The following is a 23,812-nucleotide window of genomic DNA, read 5'->3' as shown; positions in this document are numbered from 1 at the left end:
TCCCTAGGCCCTGCCGAGGGCTAAGTCAATCAGAGATTATTGAGACTTAATATAATATTTAATTATTTCTGTTTTCAAGACTAGTACCATTTATCAATACATGTGTAGGCCATTTCACAATTATATACTTTCCACTTGAATAGCAACAATAAGCATTATCATAATTTAAGACTAACAAAATATATATTATTACATTAGCAAACCAAGGAATTTGTTTTTTCCAATAAAAATATCCTTATTCCTGTACATGAACTTCAAATCGGCTACTTGCCTGGTTGCTGCAGAAAGAATAGATACGTATGTGGCTAAACGTCATCATAAAGCTTGGCCTTTTCTAAAAACATACTTATAATTGTACTTTGATGATTGTGAATAAGCAAAGAATCAATAACAATAAATAACAAAAGAGTGTTATTGATATGTATATTATCAAACAGTATTTATGTCAGTATTTTGAAGGGTACGACATTTAAAACGTGTACCAATATCTAAACAAAAATATAAGACTTACATCAAATTGGCCACATTTAACACCCTTCTGTACACATATAATTACGACTCAATGCTATTGATACAATACCTATCACAAGCTGGATATTTTGTAAAAGCAGTACGATATGCATTGTGCAATTATTCCACAATAGCTCAATATGTCATTGAGAACGCGGATCATATCGCCTGAAATAGTGAATATTTGATGACGTACTTGCCCGAGAACGACAGATTGCTCCTGGGAATCCCTTAGTGGAATTGTGGGAGGACACCTAGTCTTTCATCCCATGACAGTAAAAGTGGGACCAGTGGTCAAGTTTTACTAGCCCCACTCTTTTAAATTTGGACATAATTCAAAACGGGAGGTATAAATAGTGAATATTTGATGGCGTACTTGCCCGAAAACGACAGATTGCTCCTGGGAATCCCTTAGTGGAATTGTGGGAGGACACCTAATCTTTCATCCCATGATAGTAAAAGTGGGACCAGTGGTCAAGTTTTACTAGCCCCACTTTTTTTAATTTGGACGTAATTCAAAACGGGAGGTATAAATAGTGAATATTTGATGACGTACTTGCCCGAGAACGACAGATTGCTCCTGGGAATCCCTTAGTGGAATTGTGGGAGGACACCTATTCTTTCATCCCATGATAGTAAAAGTGGGACCAGTGGTCAAGTTTTACTAGCCCCACTCTTTTAAATTTGGACATAATTCAAAACGGGAGGTATAAATAGTGAATATTTGATGACGTACTTGCCCGAGAACGAAAGATTGCTCCTGGGAATCCCTTAGTGGAATTGTGGGAGGATACCTAGTCTTTCATCCCATGGCAGTAAAAGTGGAACCAGTGGTCAAGTTTTACTAGCCCCACTCTTTTAAATTTGGACGTAATTCAAAACGGGAGGTATAAATAATGAATATTTGATGGAATACTTGCCCGAGAACGAAAGATTGCTCCTGGGAATCCCTTAGTGGAATTGTGGGAGGATACCTAGTCTTTCATCCCATGACAGTAAAAGTAGGACCAGTGGTCAAGTTTTACTAGCCCCACTCTTTTTAATTTGGACATAATTCAAAACCGGAGAGTTGAGGTAAAAACAATTAAAATAATTTGTTTTTCTTTCAATCACAGCAACATGAAATCCAAGATGGAAGGAGAAAGAGAAAGATGGAGAAGCAAGCAGCAAGCTCCAATACTTAAGATGCAACTCCTACCATCGACAAGCTAAAGACAATTACCCAAAATACGAGGACGGTGGACAAGATCAGGAACCGTTTTGTCATCACATTACAAGCTATGGATCAATGGATTTTCCCAAAATCCACAGACAGCTCAATCCATCATATTGATTAACTCTTGGATGCAGATTGAGAATAACAAATCTTGTTTGACTAAAAAACTGGTGCTTTTTTTGTTTGTATTGATACATAGCTATCAATGCCCCGTTTCCACTTGTTGAGGTTAACCCCCCCCCCCCCCCTGGATCCGCCACTGACATTGTAGAGATAAACCTTGGATAAATGCAAAAGTGCATGAAAGTTCTTATCAATCAGAGGCAGTGGGCTTTTGATCACAAGATGAAACCATTATGGCGTTATTTAAGAAATTCGTTTAAAAGACAATTAGTCAGTTACAGCAAGGAAACTCCTTGGTTACAGAGTTCATATTACAATGAAAGGGTTCGTAACTTAAAAATGATAACCCAGCAGCTTGGAACAAGGCAACTGGAGTTTTAACAAACAGTGTGAAGAAATTTTCTCCTGTTAGTATACCAGGACTTGATAGTAACACACCTGAGCATTTTAAAGACAGGCCTGGTTAAAGGAGATCGCAGATCATATCAACGACCACTTTGCTGCAGTAGCAGCAGACCTCCCACAACTCAATAGGAACAACTTACCTGCTTTCTTGCCAGCCCAATTTAACTGTCCTGTTGTTCAACCGTCACAAGTGTAAAACTCATAACTGCGTAACTTAAAACCAGCTTAAAGCTGGTACTGTAGGGTATTTACCTGTAAGAATTCTTAGAGAATTTGCCTTTGAATTAAATTTACCACTTACTGACCTCTTTTAAATAATCGAATGTACCATATCAGTAGTAACAATCTGAAATAATTCCCATCCCTAAATGTCAACCTGTTACATTACAGAGCTTAAGACCGATTGCACTTACTAGTTATTTTGCAATAAATAGCTGAACCATTAATTTGCAAATGGTTGTTAACAGATATTACAAAACATAGATGTTAATCAATATGGTAACCGTTCAGGTCTTTCTCTTTCACCTTATGTATCCGCCTACTCCACCAAATTGTTCATCCTTATATACGTGTACACTGGTTTTTACAGATTTTTCAAAAGCTATATTTGGGAATCTTGGATTTTCACCTCTCTAATGATTCTAATTTCATTCCGCTGTCCTGGACTACTCCTTTAAGTTAGATCTGGGTTTATGGTTACAGAGTTAGGTATTGTCTAGGGGAAGGGTCACAGTTATATTTGACTGGGGTTCAAAATTGATTTTTATCAAATTTTCATCGATGGAAATTTCTATCTTCTCAGAAATGAATTGTACAATCTCAGCCAAACATAAATCACAATGAAAATCAAACCATAGTTACCATTTACAACCTTGTCATAAGGGCTAAAATAGAATTGGAGCAAAACAAATAGTAATTAAGGGTTTACGGGTGTCTTTGATTTCAGTTTTGTCGTTAACGGTAAACGCAACATAAAATATTCCAGTTTTCACCAATCACACTCCTTACTTCAACCCTTCCCCTAGACAATATACCTAACCCTGTAACCATAAACCCAAATCTAACTTAAAGAACAATCATAACCTACACTTCAGACTCCTTTCCTGGAGGTAGGACTGAGGGGGCCTTGGCCCCCGGGTCAACAAAAAAGGGGGCCCCAAAAGAGGCAAAAAGGCAAAAAAAAAAATGGGTATAGAGGGGGTGTTCGAACACTTTTTTTTTTAAGGTGAGCCCGGGAAGGGTCAGGGGAAAAGTCTGAGATCGTCAGGACCCCGTGGTATGAAAATTGGGAGAGGCGCATTGACGAAATAAAGGCCAGAGCAAAAATATTCCACTTTTATGACGAACAGTGTATTTTGGGAATGTGTACTAATATTGTTCCGTTATATATTTATTTATTTATTGAAATTTATTTATACAGGATAAAAACATGATCAGTATAAAACTTGTTTACATCATGGTCCTGATAACAGGAATATAAAATGACATAACATTGATATTAACATTGATAACATTGCATAACATGAAAATAATTGATAAGAGAATAACATAAAGTATATACTTACGCACTTAATAGACATAATTAACAGAACGAGGTAAAACAATAATAATTGAACGGCTGTAACAAAGTTGGTATATGTGATTAAAAGTAACGAAGCAATTTAAAAGGAGTAAAATTTAAGTCTGAGTGAAATGTGGATCAACAATTTAGATTTAAAGTATGTTACCTTAAGGGGAGACCGGGGTGAAATGGGACATTTTTTTCACTTTCAGATATATTACCTTGTAACTCTGTAAATATTTGGACTAAACAAAATATGTTTGTTTGGTAATAGACTATAGATACTTAAGTAAATATTGCAGCAATAGATTGAATTCCCACAGCTTAAATGTTCACGTAATCATAAATTTCGCAAACCCTTAGTTTTGGGGTGAAATGGGACTCCCATAGGGATGCACACTTTTGTTTTTTGTTTTGTAATATTCTTTATTGTATTCATTCAATACATAATATCAATTCATACAAATTGTAATATATAAAATATTGGAACCAAATACAGAGTAAAAAATACAGTAATCTCAATTATATTGAATGAATCAATATTGTTATAATCCCCCCCCCTCTATATTTTGTTTTGTAGTACTAGTATTCTCTATTGTATACATTCAATACATTATTATCAAATCATACATCTCTATTACATATTATAATATATAACATATTGGATCAAAGTACAGACTACAATCAACTTAGTTATATCGATCACAAAAAACGATACCGATATTGCTCATTGCATTAATAATGTCCCATTTCTCCCTCTTGGTAAAAGTAAAAAAAATGGCGGCTATTATTTCTAACCTGTCTGTTACCAAACAATTTTATTTTCAAAAGTTTGCACACTAACTATTTTACCAAACATTTTTGGATTGAAAAGGCACCACATTTTTGGTTAAAAGTCACAACAAATCTAATTGTGTCCAACTTGCGGGGTATTTAGTTTTAAAACAAATTTATTTTAATAATTAATTCTGATTGGTAAAACAATGCCTAATGATTGCTGATAGAGATGCACCTGCTCAAAATGTAAACATAAAAAATGACGTTTTGGCCCCAGAGTGCCATGTATGGTCATATTTTGAGAAGTAAATAAGTATTTCCAACAGTTTCTTCGCTCTTGTAGGTTGCACTAACAGTGCCCATTAGTTTGCGATATCATGTTTTAGATAAAAGCGCATTGAATTTTTTTTTATGGGGCACAGAAGGCGCTTTTAGGACGATGTACACTGATTTTAAAACAACCCTCAACGAATCGGCATTTCTTGTGTCAAAACCGTGCCTATCAAAATACATTTCAATTTCATTAGATAATCTTGAAGGAGCAAGCCCATATATGCATTGATATGCCAGAATACAAAGAAAGTAATACATTCTCTTTTCAAATGGTTGCCAAGTTAATTCTTTTAATAAAATAGAGCTGCTGATGGTATAGTCAAATTGGTTTGTCACAATTCGAGCAGCTCGTCTTTGTAATTTTTTTTCTTTTCATGAGATTCCTGTTATGTATGTTTTATTTTCCATGTCTTTGATACGCCTTTTTTTATTGTTACAATCGAACTTGATATTATCATTGTAAATTGCACTTAATTCAGAAGTAAGGGTGCCATGTACAAGGTTATATACCATAATAAATAAATGAATAAATAAATAAAAACATAGCGAACGAAAAAGTTGTGTTTTTCTGTGAACTATGAAAACTGGATTCACCATCTTTTGGAAAGTAATTCTTTTCTGAAAACTATTTCCCGCTTTCTCTATATCTCCTTTTTTTTTTACACTTACGTACAATGAACAGTTGAAATGTGTCTCTTTTACATGTTAACAACCGTAGTTTTCACAAAGAATTTGTGTTTCTTTTAAACAGAATGTTACCAGCATTTCTCGACGTCGTTGCCGCCAGAATCGTCTCCCCATTGTCAAGAAAAAGAGAAAACAAGTAGATTATCAGCAGATGAAGAATGTTTTCGGCAGGTACATTCTGTCATCTACAAATTTTTCGAGTGAAACAGCGTCGTCTGTATGGGGAACGATTTCGAGGGAAATTAATTGGTTTAATACTGAGTCTAACCGAAAGTATTTAAAATTCATATGGAGAGAAAACAGAGGTGGGGTAAGGGAACATACACAACGAATATGGAATAATTGTAACATTAATGAATACACAGTTAAAGACCATGGGACGACCAGTATGGAAGACAAAGTAGCTGATGAAGTAGAGGCGCAGGCCGAACAGGATTGGAATGTTGGAATGTCCATCGAAAATGAACTTTAGTCTATACTTATATCAATCACTGTGAAATCTGAATACCCCAACCGAAGTGAATAAAAACATAGGCCTACATCGATGAAAAGCTAAATAGATATATCGAATATGAATAATCACAAATCAAGCTAATTTTCCTTTCAGTTTTCATGAAAAGGAGATCGAAATTTACCTCCCAAATACTAAAAAAAAAACTGTTAATTTCTTGACGTCATTCATTGTAGACCTTTTCAGCTCGTGCTTACAGCCAGCCAGATTAGCTCGCTCGAAAATTCAACGTCGTGACTTTGATGATAACGAAAGAATATTGTTACTGGCATGTTCAAATATTATGTATACTTTTAAACAAAGGTTGTTCTTGACAAACTGAGTGCTTGCTAGATATACCAACAAGTAATGTATACAAACTGGATTCAAAGTCTTGTATTTCATTGTTTAATAACAGGTTAATTGAATTCCTTGTTACTAAGTCCCCAGGAAGAAACATTCATAAATTTGAATAACATAGTAAACGAACTATTCTTGGCGAATCTAACTTTTCTACATGCAAAGGCATGCAAACCAAAGCATGCACACATGCATTATCACCCAGATGATCGGCTTTACTATTTAATATAATATATGTCGTCATCCACCACGCAGCAATTCAGGCCCGTTTGGAAGGGGATAAAAAAAAAAAAACATTTCGAAGCTCTCGAGTTCGAGTATTTCGAAAGCAAATACTCTCTCCTGGTATTCAAGGAAAACGCATGCAGTTTGTATTGCGGTATTCTGTAGCTTATGGGCTTTTCATTGATGTGTAATTTGTCTATTTCATTTTTTCACTTTGGTTGGGATCTTTAAACATCAACTCTATGTTTTCCTTTTGATGGATATTCCGTCAAAAGGCCAATAAGTTTGTAGAATATTCTCATTTGCACTATCGTTGATATATTTTTCTTTCTTTCAAGACAAAATTATCAATTAACTATGCCTCTCTGTTAAAAGCAATATGTGAACATTCCATACACTATGATTCTTCTCACATCAATTGTATTCCTTAGAAGGGACATTGTGTCCACATATGTATACCTGTGTTAATTACATAATAGGCCATAACACCACATTCACACTTTCCTCAATGAAACATTCTAATAAAGTTTGTTCTAACAGTATTCCATTTGGAATATTTTGTTGTTAAGGGGGTATCTCAGTGAGCGGCGAATGTTTGCGAACTTTTCCTTTGTCACCAGCGGGAAATGCTTGCGAACGTAGCGAATTTGGAAGGTTCGTTAGAGTTCATCAGGGTTCGTAAAGAGTTGCAAAAAGTGTTTTACTGTCGCAAAGAAACATACGATTTCAGGCCCATAACTAGGCGAGGTTCTGGGAGGTTCGAACGACCCCCCTCCCCTCGCCCCCGCTGGCGAGCAGGGTCAGCTTGAAGAAAAAAAATAAAGAAAGAAACAAGCTTAAAATACCCTCGCTCGCATGTTCTTAATTTTAGGCATGTTATCATTTTCATCTCTACAATAATTAAATCATATCATTTTACAGAAATGTTTACGCTCCCGCCTCGTGCTCGCCTGTTTGTATGCTTTTTGTTTTGTTTTTTAAAGCGAGGTTATCATCATTTTTAGAAGGAATTAAAAATGAAGTTAGAAGTCTGAAGGAACCCCCCCCCCCCCCCCCCCCCCCCCCCGCTTGAACAAAACAAAAAAAAAGAAATAAAGACAAACAAATTAAAATACCCTGGTTTCAGGTTCCTAGGTAAATTTTTGCTCGCGCTTTGCACTCGCATGTCCTTATTTTTTAGGCATGTTATCATTTTCAGAAGGATTTACAATGAAATCTAATCATTTTACAGGAGTTCTTTACGCTCGCCTGTTTGTTTGCTTTTTAAAAATTTTAAACAATGTTATCATTTATTTTTAGAAGCAATTGAAAAAAAAAGTTAGCGCGCTCGCATGTTTTAATAGTAGGGGTTGTCATCATTTTCAGAAAGAATTACAAAGAAATTATAGGTCTTTTTATGGGATTCTTTTGCGCTCGCATTTCTTTTTTTTTAACGAAGGATATCATCAGTTTCAGAAAGAATAAAAAAAAAGAAAAAAAAAAAGAGGCAAAATGTGCTTCAATTGCACTACCTTTATTACAAAAGTCAAACTTTCTGCTCGAGCTTCGCGTTCGCAATGGCCAGTCCCGAAGAAAGGTCCTCTATTTCGAATGTCGTAACCCCCCCCCCCCTCCCCCCATAAAACAATTATAGGCACTGGCCTGTGATTGCGACTTTTTACGATCTCTAACAAACCCCCCAAATTCGCTACGTTCGCAAGGATTTGCCGCTGATGACAAAGGAAAATTTAGCAAACATTTGCCGCTCGTTTAGATACCACCTTTGCTGGCGATGATTATTTGAAGTAAGATGTGGTAATAGATGAAAATGGTAGTTAATAAATTTTGTTTTTGTTTTTAAATGATTCTTTTTATTCATGTATTGGTTTGCATATTGAAAATCAGTAAAACACTTAAAAGAAAAGAGAATGGAATAAAAGATGAAAAAACCAAATGATTCTTCCTAATCTGCAGGAAATTTCTCTCTTTTTTGCAGGTACTTCTGTTCATTGAGTAGTAAATGAATCGACAGAGAGAGGGAGAGAAAAAGAGAGAGAGAAAGAGGGAGAGGGGGAAGTGTGAGAGGGCTGTTGAAGAATGGGGGGGGGGGGGGGTAAGAAATTTGAAATGATAGAAGATTGGCTAAATTAAGATAATGCCAAGGAGGGAGAGGGAAAGAGAGAGAGAGAGAAAGAGAAGGTAGATGGCCAGTGGGTTCAATAAAGACATGGTAGATGGGAGGTGGTCGGATATGTAGCTAGTTGGTTTTAAAAAAAAAATGCCTATAACAGTTGTAATTGGAGCCAGTGAGTATTTTAATAACTTATGATAAAAAAATACAGATCTCTCTTTTTTTTTTAAACTGAGCTAATCTACCTATATGAATTTAAAGGCCACAGCCACCCCTTCAGCAAAGTCTCAGAAGACCTCTATCTTTCTCCTATAGCTCTAGCTTGATATGATGGCTCTACATGCTTTCAAAATAGCATATTCTCTATATCTCACTCTCTCTCTCTCTCTCTCTCTTTTACCTTCACTCTTAATTATTATATATGGATTAGGTGTCCTCCCACAATTCCACCAAGGGATTCCAAACGAACAATCGGTAATTTTGGGGCAAGTACGTCATCAAATATTCACTATTTATACCTCCCGTTTTGAATTACGTCAAAATTTAAAAGAGTGGGGCTAGTAAAACTTGACCACCGGCCCCACTTTTACTGTCATGGGATGAAAGATTAGGTGTCCTCCCACAATTCCACTAAGGGATTCCCAGGAGCAATCTTTCGTTCTCGGGCAAGTACGCCATCAAATATTCACTATTTATACCTCCCGTTTTGAATTATGTCCAAATTTAAAAGAGTGGGGCTAGTAAAACTTGACCACTGGTCCCACTTTTACTATCATGGGATGAAAGACTAGGTGTCCTCCCACAATTCCACTAAGGGATTCCCAGGAGCAATCTGTCGTTTTCGGGCAAGTACGCCATCAAATATTCACTATTTATACCTCCCGTTTTGAATTATGTCCAAATTTAAAAGAGTGGGGCTAGTAAAACTTGACCACTGGTCCCACTTTTACTATCATGGGATGAAAGACTAGGTGTCCTCCCACAATTCCACTAAGGGATTCCCAGGAGCAATCTGTCGTTCTCGGGCAAGTACGTCATCAAATATTCACTATTTATACCTCCCGTTTTGAATTACGTCCAAATTTAAAAGAGTGGGGCTAGTAAAACTTGACCACTGGTCCTACTTTTACTGTCATGGGATGAAAGACTAGGTGTCCTCCCACAATTCCACTAAGGGATTCCCAGGAGCAAGCTGTCGTTTTTGGGCAAGTACGCCATTAAATATTCACTATTTATACCTCCCGTTTTGAATTATGTCCAAATTTAAAAGAGTGGGGCTAGTAAAACTTGACCACTGGTCCCACTTTTACTGTCATGGGATGAAAGACTAGGTGTCCTCCCACAATTCCACTAAGGGATTCCCAGGAGCAATCTGTCGTTTTCGGGCAAGTACGTCATCAAATATTCACTATTTATACCTCCCGTTTTGAATTACGTCCAAATTTAAAAAAGTGGGGCTAGTAAAACTTGACCACTGGTCCCACTTTTACTATCATGGGATGAAAGACTAGGTGTCCTCCCACAATTCCACTAAGGGATTCCCAGGAGCAATCTGTCGTTTTCGGGCAAGTACGCCATCAAATATTCACTATTTATACCTCCCGTTTTGAATTACGTCCAAATTTAAAAAAGTGGGGCTAGTAAAACTTGACCACTGGTCCCACTTTTACTATCATGGGATGAAAGACTAGGTGTCCTCCCACAATTCCACTTAGGGATTCCCAGGAGCAATCTGTCGTTTTCGGGCAAGTACGCCATCAAATATTCACTATTTATACCTCCCGTTTTGAATTATGTCCAAATTTAAAAGAGTGGGGCTAGTAAAACTTGACCACTGGTCCCACTTTTACTATCATGGGATGAAAGACTAGGTGTCCTCCCACAATTCCACTAAGGGATTCCCAGGAGCAATCTGTCGTTTTCGGGCAAGTACGCCATCAAATATTCACTATTTATACCTCCCGTTTTGAATTATGTCCAAATTTAAAAGAGTTGGGCTAGTAAAACTTGACCACTGGTCCCACTTTTACTGTCATGGGATGAAAGACTAGGTGTCCTCCCACAATTCTACTAAGGGATTCCCAGGAGCAATCTGTCGTTTTCGGGCAAGTACGCCATCAAATATTCACTATTTATACCTCCCGTTTTGAATTATGTCTAAATTTAAAAGAGTGGGGCTAGTAAAACTCGACCACTGGTCCCACTTTTACTGTCATGGGATGAAAGACTAGGTGTCCTCCCACAATTCCACTAAGGGATTCCCAGGAACAATCTGTCGTTTTCGGGCAAGTACGCCATAATTCACTATTTATACCTCCCGTTTTGAATTATGTTCAAATTTAAAAGAGTGGGGCTAATAAAACTTGACCACTGGTCCCACTTTTACTATCATGGGATGAATGACTAGGTGTCCTCCCACAATTCCACTAAGGGATTCCCAGGAGCAATCTGTCGTTTTCGGGCAAGTACGCCATCAAATATTCACTATTTATACCTCCCGTTTTGAATTATGTCCAAATTTAAAAGAGTGGGGCTAGTAAAACTTGACCACTGGTCCCACTTTTACTATCATGGGATGAAAGACTAGGTGTCCTCCCACAATTCCACTAAGGGATTCCCAGGAGCAATCTGTTGTTTTCGGGCAAGTACGCCATCAAATATTCACTATTTATACCTCCCGTTTTGAATTATGTCCAAATTTAAAAGAGTGGGGCTAGTAAAACTTGACCACCGGTCCCACTTTTACTGTCATGGGATGAAAAACTAGGTGTCCTCCCACAATTCCACTAAGGGATTCCCTGGAGCAATTTGTCGTTTTCGGGCAAGTACGCCATCAAATATTCACTATTTATACCTCCCGTTTTGAATTATGTCCAAATTTAAAAGAGTGGGGCTAGTAAAACTTGACCACTGGTCCCACTTTTACTATCATGGGATGAATGACTAGGTGTCCTCCAACAAATCCACTTAGGGATTCCTAGGAACAATCTGTCGTTTTCGGGCAAGTACGCCATCAAATATTCACTATTTATACCTCCCGTTTTGAATTGTGTTCAAATTTAAAAGAGTGGGGCTAGTAAAACTTGACGACTGGTCCCACTTTTACTATCATGGGATGAATGACTAGGTGTCCTCCCACTATTCTACCAAGGGATCCCAGGAACAATTTGTCGTTTTGGGGCAAGTATGCCATCAAATATTCACTATTTATAACTTTAAATAAGTTTTGAATTATGTCCAAATTTAAAAGAGCCCCCCCCCCCCCCCCCCCCCCACCCAAACCCCGGACAAAATGTCGCCGTAGCAATTATCGTGACACCCCTGAAAATTCTTGGCCGATTCGCGAAGCCGTGGAAGCAGGCGAGTCCAATTTCTACAGCCCCGCGTAATACTGTATCCGATATAGCTAATCCTGCTAATGTTGGCTAGATTATTGGGCTGGCTTGTTGTGGGCTCGCGTATTGTTGGCCAACTTGACACAGGCTCCCCGGTGGGGTCACTCAATCATGACTTCCGCATGAATGGTGCTGTGCTTTTCTCTGAAACCAAATTGGAAGTTTGAAAATACACCATATTTCTTCAAAAAGGAGATCATCCGGATATAGATTATTCTTTCAAAAACTTTAGAAAATGAAGATAATGAAGAAATCGGGCGGTAGTTAACAACATCCAGTTTATCACCCTTTTTAAATAACGGAATAATTTTGGCTATTTTCATAGAATTATGAAATTGAACATGTAGAAGTGATATATTAAAGATGTGAACCAATGGATCTACAATAAAGGGAATAATGGATTTGAGTATGACATTATTAATTCCATTATATCCTGAACTTCCCTTATCTTTCAGCTTAGAAACAATTTTCACAATTTCTTGCCTATTAGTTGGAACAGGGAAATAGAATTTGGATTGTGAGGGCCTAACTACTCCACAACATTTTTGTTTGAAGGCGGAATGTTTTTAGCAAGATTATCACCTATTATAGAAAGGTAAGTATTAAAAAGTAACTATATTTTTAGGGTCTTCAACAACTTCTCATTATCAAATTTGATCTTATTTACCTCAGGTAATAACTTGGTTCATTGCTTGTTAGGGGTGCACAGGTGTCCTCGAAATTGATAAATAGGGGTCAGGAAAAGGGAAAAGAGAAAACCGGGAAGAATAATTCTTGGAGCAGAGTCTTGTCCTTAAAATTTGGTAAAATAGGGGTTAATTTGCGAAAGTGTCCTTACAATCTTATAAAAAGGGGTATTCCAAAGTACGATTTTGTCCTTATTTTGACGTAAAAAAGGGGGTTAAGATCACAAAATGTCCTTGAAATTGACCGCAATAGGGGGGTATTTGCATTTGTGGTAACGGTCATATGCGTCACCTTCTGCGGAAGAGTGACCCGGGCCACCGGGGTAACTTCTTGGCTACAGCATTAAGAGTTACTGTTATGTATAGTACCTGTATCACTCCCCCTTCCTTCAGTCATTTACCTTTCACTCACCTTTCTCCCAACTCCATTATCCCTAGACAGGACCCCATTATTCTTAGACACCGATCCCATTACTTTTTATTCTAAACTCATCGGCCCAAATAAACCTAGCCTATATGTATCGATATGCGTCGGGCTTTACAAGTATATTGAATCGCGTTATGGAGACTAACATCGGCGTGGGCGCCAGCCGAGCGCCAGCCGAGCGCCGATGTCGGTCTCCACAACGCGATCAGTATATTATTTGCCATAAAGCCCGACGCATATATATCGGCTCAATTAAACCCGGCCCAGTCACTTGCACCTCTCCATTAATTGCCATTCCCGATAATAGGCCTACCTTAGCAACCCTCACCATTTACCATTAAGACCCATCCAAACATTGTTCCTAGTCCCGAAAAACTTTCCTGATAGTAGGCCTAAAGTTTGCTAATCAAAAGGACTTCAAACCATCAACCGCTGAACATGTACCACGTGTACATCTCTGATAATACGATGTAATTCTATTGAGAGCAGTGGCGTACCTGGGGTACTCCGTCAGGGGGGGGGGGGGGGCAAGCGACCGAAACAAACAAAAAAGGCGATGCTAATTTTCACTTCTGGCGAGCGAGCGAGCGAGCAAAAAAAAATCTTTAAGTAACGTTTGGTATATAAACTGGTATTGTTGCAAGTTGGGGGTGGGAACATTCACTTGTTAGCGACGTTAATTTCATTTTTTTGCAAACTAGTGTAGCGAGCAAGAAAAAAAATCACTTCTTTTTTAATAATTGCCACTTAAACTTGGTTCAATTGTCCCATGCAGGGCGCGGAACAATATTGTGTTTAGGGTGATTTTATACCCATTTTAGCTAGCGAGCGAAAATACATCTTTCTCTCAATGAATTGCTATATAAAATTTGTTTCATTGTTGCAGGTAGGGGGCGGGCACAATCGTGTTTAAGGCAATGTCAATCCCATTTTGGCGGGCAGGCAACCCCCTACATTTCTCTTTGTAATGATATTGTAGCAGGTTAGTGGTGGGCACATAATTCCACGAGCTAGCGAGCGTAGCGAGCGAAAAAAAAAAATCACTTTTCTTTTATAGGGAAAATATGGTACATAAAACTTGGGTTCATTGTTCCATGTCAGGGACGTGATTATTAAAAGCGGTGTTAATTCTATTTTGGCGAGCGAGCGTAGCGAGCGAGCAAAAAAAAAATCACTTCTCTTTATAGGGAAAATATGGTATATAAACTTGGTTTAATTGTTCCATGTCAGGGACGTGATTATTAAAAGCGGTGTTATTTCTATTTTGGCGAGCGAGCGTCGCTCGCTACGCGCGTAGCGAGCGAGCAAAATTTTTGTAATGATAATTGGTTCATAAATTTCAGATTTTTTTGTTTCAGGGCAGGGCTTACACAATCATGTCTAAGGTGATGTTAATTCCGTTTTGGCGAGCACGAGCACACCAAAACTTCTTTGAATAACGTTTCGTACATAATTATTAACTGGTTGTTGCAGGTTGGGGCGGGCACGTTAGCGGTGTCAATTCCATTTTGGCGAGCGAGCATAGCGAGCAAGCAAAAAAATAAATTCTCTTTTAATAGAAATTAATAAATACTTGTTTTTATTGGTGCAGGTCAGGATGGACGCAATCGCGTTTAACGCGATTCAATTCCTTTTTGGCGAGAGGGCGAAAAAACTCTTCCATTTTTAATGATATTGTTGCAGGTCAAGGGTGGGCACAATTGTTTCCAAAGCAATGTCTATTCATTTTATTCGCGAGCGAGTGTAGCGAGCGAGAAAAATGAATTAGTCTCTTAGTTTAGTAACATTTGGTACATATATTGTGTGTTATTGTTGCCATGGTTGCAGGTCGGGGCCCGTCGGGGCAGGCACAATTGTATTCTACGCAATACTAATCCTTTTCTTTTTTCAGGGGGACGAGGAAGTGAAAACATTTAATACAAAATAGGCTAGCAAGCAGTTCGCGCCAGCGAAGAGTTTCAAATTTGTTATATCACTTATATTTTCCTATTTTCATTTGTTTTAATTTTTCAGGGCCGTATGCGGAATATTTTTCTGATGGGGGAAGGGGGAAAGATGCGTTAAAAGTTTTCGAAGAATCTCAAAAGCAAAAGGAGTGAAGGGAGTTCGAGCGACCGAACTGGTCATGAGGGTACTTTTGCATTTTCAAAAGTAGAATTGAAGGATTTGGTATAGGCCTACACTACATTTTCAGGAAAAAAACTGTACGATTTCAAAATATCTGGGGTCAACTGCCCCCCCCCCCCCCCTGGTGCTTACGGCCATGTTCTTTATTTTTTTTCCCCATTTTTATTCCTTTCCTTTTCTTTTCCCTTTTTCTTCCTTTTCTCTTCTTCTTCCTTTTTTCTTTCCTTTTTTCCCTTTTTTCTCTTTCTTTCCTTTTTTCTTTCCTTTTCCTTGTTTCTTTTTCTTTCCTTTCCCTTTCTTTTCTTTTCTTTCCCCTTTTTCTTTTTTTCCCCTGGAGCCCGTCAGGGGGGGGGCACTCTGCCCCCCTGCCCCCCCCCATAGGTACGCCAGTGATTGAGAGTAATTGCTGCACTAGTTCTACCGAATAAATGCATCTCATTTCAACTTGTATTCAATCTGTTCATTTAGACTCCTCTTCACTAATCCGATCCCAACACGACATTACGGTTACAAACTGTACCCGGGCCCGGCCACCCCCCCCCCCCCCACTCAGTGTTATTTAGGGTACGCATAATTATGCTTGTTCCCTCTTTTTGAAAGCACCCCCTATCAGAGGACTGCCAACATTTCTGGACCCCCTTTCGCGGGTTTTTCGCGGGCTTTTCCTGCCTTGGAGAGGAGACCCCCCTAAATCCGGAACACTGCTCAATGAACCCCCCCCCCCTATCTCAGGACATGCAGACCACCCCCTCCCCCTATCTCAGATGAAGCTGTCATTACTGGTTGGCTCACACACCCAGGGATTACCCCCAAAGAACTCAGCCTGCATTACCCAGAGACATTTAGCACATGAAATACATACACTGTGCTCGTGTTTTCTTTCATACCTTGTAAGAATAAACAAAGTCTGCCCATTAGTTTTATGCTCACTTATCTGCATAATATATCACCACCGAATAATTACTTTAGTGCCTGATATTGAGACTTCGCCTTAGAAATATACCTTCCATTAATCTGAACTGACATCACCTGTGCCTGCATGATGTGTCCTTTAACATACTAATGTACCTGTCATAATAATGACTTATGTACTCAAACTCTGTACTTTATCCTCGTAAAGATACTCTTTAGATTTAACGAGTCAGTAATTACTGCTATTTAATTTTAGGTGTCATTATTATTGTCACTAAACTAAAGTACCGATTTTGAGTAAAATCAGTTGAGTTTTGTACAGTGCATGGTGTTTGAAATGTTGAGAATTAATATGATAGGTTCAATACACAGGACACAGCCAGGATAGTAATGCAGATGTGTGTGAATTAGGATAGACTTCAGTACAAAACTCTATAGTCTACATCAGTCCCGGGATTTGATCAATGTTTCTATATGTTCCAAATATTTTAATAATAATTGTACTTCTTGTATTCCCCTACGAGAAAAGTGGGTTGAATGGAAACAGGCTTTTAAAAAAAACTTGTTGTAACAAACATGCTCCTGTAAAAGAATGTCGAGTTAAAACTAGGCACTGCCCATGGATGAATTCTAATATTATTAAACTCATTTATAAAAGAGACTACTTAAAGAAAAAATATGATAGACTAAAATTTCCAGATCTATTGATTGAATATCGAAATCTCAGGAATTCAGTCACCAAGCTCATACGAAAAGAGAAGAGAGAATATTTTGATTCAGTATCTGAGAGATACAGTAATGATAGTAAGACGTTATGGAAGGAGTTAAGCAAAATTACTGGAAGGGGGAGAAAAAAAAAGACTCTGTTTTACCATCTGATTTAGACAGTAATAGATTGAACGATTATTTTGTAAAAATTGGTAAACATATTTCAGAAACTTTCAGTAATTATGATCTATCATGGAACCACCCTAAAAGTATACATACCTTCGTCTTGAAATCAATCAGTCCCGAGAAAACTAAACATAATCTCTCCCTACTGTCGAAAGAGAGTAGCCTTGATATCTTAGAATTTGATAGAAAATTACTTCAAATCTCAGCTCCTTATTTTAATATGTCTCTTAATTATCTTTTTAATGAAAGTTTAAATTGTGGATTTTTACCTAATGATTGGAAACTGGCCAGAACTACGCCTGTTTATAAAGGTAAAAGTGATAAGAATAATATTTCAAATTATAGACCCATCTCAGTCGTATGTCATATTGCTAAACTGCTTGAAAAGGAAGTTCAGTTTCAATTCTTATCTTACTTGCAGACTAATCATCTTATTAGTGTTGACCAATATGCTTTCTTGCCAAATCATTCAACTAATGTTTACATAGAGTCATTGATGATTGGTACGAATCTTTTAATGAAAAGAAAAAAGTTGGTGCATGTTTTCTTGATATTTAAAAATGTTTTGATTGTATTGACCATGAACTTTTGTTGTCCAAATTGAATAAGTATGGTATTTTAAATACCGAACTTAAATGGTTTTCTAGTTTTTTATCTGGTCGGAAACAAGCAGTTTATTGTCATGGTAAACTGTCTGAAACAAAGGACATTACTATAGGAATTCCTCAGGGGAGTATTTTAGACTCCTCCCTCTTTCTTGTTTTTATAAATGATATAACTGATTGCTTACATGTACGCTGACGATGTTGTCTTATATGTTTCTGATATGGATATTAATGTCATTACATCTAAGCTCCAAGCAGATTTATATGCTATAAATGAATGGTATTGTAAAAATAGATTACGTAAGATAAGATAAGATAAGATTTTATTCGTCTTTCTTTCAAATGACATACAGAGCATAACATTGGATCATAACACATTTTACAATGCAAAATAACAAATTATGGCAATGATAAAAACAAAGTTAACTAAAAGAAAGACGAGGAGACCCTGGTAAAAGCAGAGCTTGTAATTATTAGGGTCCCCTCTGAGCCGGATAAAACATGATGAATAGATATTTGTGACTACCTAAGAATACAATAGGGAAAAGGGGGTATAACAAAACAAGAAGTGTACACACACACAACAACAACAACAAAACGAGAGACGAGACTAGACAAGACGGGAGAAAACAGAAAATATGAGAAATAATAGAAGACTACAGCACATCGACAATAGGCACAGCACACAACGGGCACAAGACAACAGGGGGAGGGAATAAGAGGTTGACAATCTGAAAATATTCATTTAGACACATATTAATATCAAGAAGAAAATTTACATTTATAGTAATACATAATATATCTTGGCACCATAATAACTACAAAAATGAACTACTCTATGAATCACAGTATTTATCGAGAAGATAAACCTTAAGTTTACACTTAAATGAAGAGAGACTAACAGATTGCTTAACGCTAGAGCCTAGAGAGTTCCAAAATTTAGGTCCAGTAAAAACCAAAGTATTAAAAGTGACATTCTGTAACCCTGAATCAAAACCGTTTAAAGAAACAAATTGTTTCCTGTCAGCTAAGTAGTCCAGAGCTGTGCCCCTGACACCATAATGCGATAATTTCCCTAGTAGTACAGCGGATAAGCTCCCAATATAATGAAAATTGTGCACTTTTTGAGAAAAGCATGAAACTTCTAGCATAGTTAGTTTAGACCATAAGATTTATTTTCAGATGTGGAGGGAAGTCAGATTTGACCTCTGATGACCCTGAGAGGTCAAATCCAAAATGGCCGCTATTCCTCATGGTCTAATGTACAAACACACTTAACTTTTGAACCAAATAGTCCAGAAAAACATTTAAGGTGTCATTTCCAACTAACTTGGGGATGCCAATTCATTTGGTAATACTTTTGAGATCGCTTGAACTTAGGGTTTTGCATTTAGGTCAAGGTCATGGTCAAAATTGACTAAAAAAATAGCAAGTTTTGAATGGTTACAAAAAGTTTTCCCATTTATTTGTCATTTGTTCTCTCCTATGTTCTCAAATTTCTTTAGGAATTTACGCACCTTAATCCCTTTCAGTGAGTTTATGTCACATTTTGATTTGACCTCTGATGACCCTGAGAGGTCAAATAAAAAATGGCCGCCAGTCCGCCGCATGGTCTAATAATTGTACAAACACGCTTAACTCATGAACCAAATAGTCCAGAAAAGCGTTTAAGGTGTCATTTTCAACTAACCTGAGGATGCCAATTCATTTTGGTAATAATTTTGAGATCGCCAGAACTCGGGGCTTTGCATTTAGGTCAAGGTCAAGGTCAAAATTGATTAAAACATAGCAAGTTTTGAATAGTTACAAAATGTTTTCCCATTTTTTTGTCCCCTTATGTTCTCAAATTTCTTTAGGAGTGGTTCCCCTGCATAGTCACCCACCTTAATCCCTTTCAGTTAGTTTATTTCAAATTTCGATTTGACCTCTGATGACCCTAAGAGGTCTAATATGAAATGGCGCCAGTCCGCAGCATGGTCTAATAATTGTACAAACGCGCTTAACTCTTGAACCAAATAGTCCAGCAAAACGTTAAAGGTGTTATTTCCCACTAACTTTGGGATGCCAATTCAATTGGTAATACTTTTTAGTACACCAGAACTCAGGGCTTTTTCATTAAGTCAAGGTAAAAGTTTTGAATGTTTACAAAAAGTTTTCCCATTTTTTTGTCCCCTTATGTTCTCAAATTTCTTTAGGAGTGGTTCCCCTGCATAGTCTCCATCGTAATCAGTTAGTTTATTTCACTAATTATAGCACCAAACCATTATTTGTCTTGTAACTGACCATTTGCATATAGCATGGTCAGTGGGCAGCTACTGCAGCGCTCAAAATACACGGGGGCGGTGGGCGATTCGCCCCCGTGAGCTACATAATCGCCCCCGTCAGGTTGCTCACGGGGGCGATTGCAAAATTAAAAATCGCCCCGGTGGAATTATAAAATAAAGATTATCTTTTCTGTTATAACTTTAACACAATATTGAGTTTCAATTTTCAAACCTTAAACAATTGAAATGGAACTAAGATTAGCGTGCAAGATTTCTCGTTTTATGAGTAGGCCTATTATTACCGATTCAGCTCGCAGTGCAGTGCCGCCGTCAGCAGTGGTTATAGGCCTACTGCGCCTTTAGTAGCGGTGCGTGTGCACGCTGCCGCGCCATGTCTGCTGGAGCTGGAGGCGATCGCGCAAGGGCAGAAACATGGTCATGGCCTGGAGAAGTTTTTCGTTGTCAGCAAATAATGAACCTCGACCAGTAAATCAATAGGGACTTTTAGATTTGCACGATGAGAACGTGGACTGCAACGTGTGACCTCCTTTTAAGGCACGGTCAGTGCTTAAAAGGACGTCACATAATGTGACTGCCAGTGCCTTAAAAGGACGTAACACGTCCACGTCCACGCAAATCTAAAAGTCCCTTTTGAGGAGAAGAGGAAGACCAAAATGTCGTGGAATGATACGGTAACATGGGCAGATCTACGGGGGGGGGGGGGGGTTAGGGGGTTTAACCCCCTCCTCCCACCCCCGGCCCCCTTGTGCTGCCAAGTGAAAATGTGATATTAAAGCGGGGGGGGGAGGGGGATGCTGGAGAGGAGGACTACTAATCTATTTAATTTTTTTCAGGGGGCGGGGGGAAGTGAAGCGCCGTTTTAGCATGACTTTCTTTTTAACTCTTACTTTCACCTATCTCAGATAATCCTAAGTTTTTGGTTGCTGCTTTATATGTAGTTGATAATGGATGATTAAAATAAAGAGAGAGAGAGAGAGAACCACCATCATTTTGCAATGGTTCAGGGTTCGTGTAATGTACATTTGAAACCATTTCTTAGCGTCTCAACCCTAAAAAAATAGCAAAACTATTTTTGAGGAAAAGCATTATACTGAATTAAATAAAGAATAATAGCTTTATATTGGATCATACTAATACTGATACGGGCTAAAGACAATGTGGTATTTGTATAGAGGTATTCCAAAATGACATTCTGATAATCAACATTTGTTCTGGTATCATAATGTATATACGCATAATACAACTGATCTTTATGATTTCTTAACGTGACATAGCTTCTTCTCCCTCTGCAAACAAAACAGAAAACAAGGTTATTTAATAAAAGGACCATGCGACAAATAATCATTGTGATTCAAATTGATGCAAGGATTTTTTTGAATAAGCAATGCTTTTCACCAGAATCTTCTTTGTAAAAACGACTTTTACAAATCTCAGCCATGCAATTCTGCCACTGTGCTGTAAGATCACTTTGAGATTAGGAGAAGTGTATTATGTAATGGGTATTTCAAATTGAATGGAACGTCTCAACTCAGTGAGCATGGCTGAGATTTGTAAAAGTTGTTTTTACAAAGAAGATTCGGGTGAATAGCAGTGCTTATTCAAACAAATATTCGCATCAATTTGAATCACAATCATTATTTGTCGCTTAATCCCTTTTAATGACCTTGTTTTCTTTTTCGTTTGCAAGGGGAGAAGAAGATTATGTCACGTTAAAGACATCATAAAGATCAGTGTTGTATGCGTATATATTATATACACAGGCCAGTAACAGCTATGTAGCTTGTAAATTTGTAAGAGGGAAAATGCTGATTGAAATGATAATGAAGAAATAGCAAATAATTGAGGAGTATCATAGGTACCAATTCAATGGATATTTGTATAAAAAAAGAGCCCCCGTCAGTAATAAAAGAGCCCCCGTGAGCCTTCTCACGAGGGCTCTTTGTTCTGGCGATCTTTTAGTATTACGTAATGAATTGGCATCCCCAAGTTAGTTGGAAATGACACCTTAAACGTTTTTCTAGATTATTTGGTTCAAGTTCACGTTTATACATTAGACCATGCGGACTGGCTGCCATTTTGGATTTGACCTCTCAGGGTCATCAGAGGTCACATCAAACTGTGAAATAAACTAACTGAAAAGGATTAAGGTGGAGGACTCGGCAGGTGAACCCCCGGCCCCCCCCCCCCCCCCACTCAGAGGTCGGAATGACCGCATGCGTGTTGCCAAAATGTCCGGTAAAGGGGTACTTTTCGTGCGACAAAGTCCGGCCCGAGAATTGTAAAAAAAGGGGTGTATTTGACTTTTCACCCGGAGATTTCTTTAAAAAGGGGGTGTTTTTCTTTTTTTCTCTCTTCTCTTTGGACTCCTAAGAAATTATTCTGAATTTAGGGGGGTACATTGAGCATTTTTCCTGATTTAGGGGGGTCTCAAAGGCAGGAAAAGCCCGCGAAAAGCCCGCGAAAGGGGGGTTCGGAAATGTTGGCAGTCCTCAGATAGGGGGTGCTTTCAAAAAGAGGGTACGAGCATATGCGTACCCTAAATAACACTGAGTGGGGGGGGGGGGGGCCGGGGGTGAACCATTCCTAAATAAATTTGAGAACAAATGACAAATAAATGAGATTTAACCTTTTGTAACTATTCAAAACTTGCTATTTTTAGTCAATTTTGACCTTGACCTTGACCTAAATGCAAAATTCTGAGTTCAGGTGATCTCAAAAGTATTACCAAATGAATTGGCATCCCCAAGTTAGTTGGAAATGACACCTTAAACGTTTTTCTGGTGTATTTGGTTCAATATTTAATTCTAAGCTTCTTTTCCAAATCAGCAGAAAATCACACGCGAAATCTCAAAAGTTTGGTTTGGTGCACGTTGGGTTTTATTTTTTATCCCCATCCAAGGGTTAAAACAAAAATCACTAAAGGTTTGATTTTTGGTGACCGAGATATCCATCTGACAACATTGGACTATATAATACTGCTTTCAAACTGGCTTCTATCGGAGTCTCACCGATGAAAATACCGATTGAATTTTCCTTATGTAAACAAACGTGAAACCGCCGTTTTCTCCTTGTCGCTTTCTAACTGCCGGTGAAATTCACTCGCTGTGGCGAGCCCTTGCCGGAAGTGAAGAATTATTGCGTAATTATTAAGCTCGCGCTCCATATAGCTAGCATGCAGTATGTTCAACCATAAGTCAACAAACACACCTGGTTACGATAAAGCGCGCGTATACTGCGACCTTTGACCATTTTAATCGCTGTTTTAATCGCCTTTTTCTCCCGAACGCTTTCTAACTGGCCGTTTCATCGGTGTCACACCGATAGAATGCGAATCTAATCGCCTATTTCTCTTCTTTTCATCGGCTATTTAATCGCCTTTTTCTCCTCTGTTGCTTTCTAACTGGCCGTTTCATCGGATGCGTCCAGATGCATCCGATGAAAATCAGTGCAGTTAGAAAAGGGTATTAGGCATCGTTGTGCACTCTCCGATTTGGTGTTTAAAGATAAAGGTGAGTTCTGGTCATCCGATTGCATTGTGGAAGAAAAGGTGTGGAATGCATCAAAAAAAGTTGATCTTGTAGAATGCAAGTATTGGTGTGTACTGCAAAGTTCTGGAGTCATCAAAATCATAATAAATGTTGCCCAGTCTTGGTAAAGTAACAAACACTGTACACAGAAATGGTA

Source organism: Strongylocentrotus purpuratus, unplaced genomic scaffold (assembly GCF_000002235.5).
Source record: "Strongylocentrotus purpuratus isolate Spur 01 unplaced genomic scaffold, Spur_5.0 spur5_scaffold_6, whole genome shotgun sequence".
NCBI classification, from domain to species: Eukaryota; Metazoa; Echinodermata; class Echinoidea; order Camarodonta; family Strongylocentrotidae; genus Strongylocentrotus; species Strongylocentrotus purpuratus.
This window is presented reverse-complemented; position numbering follows the sequence as displayed.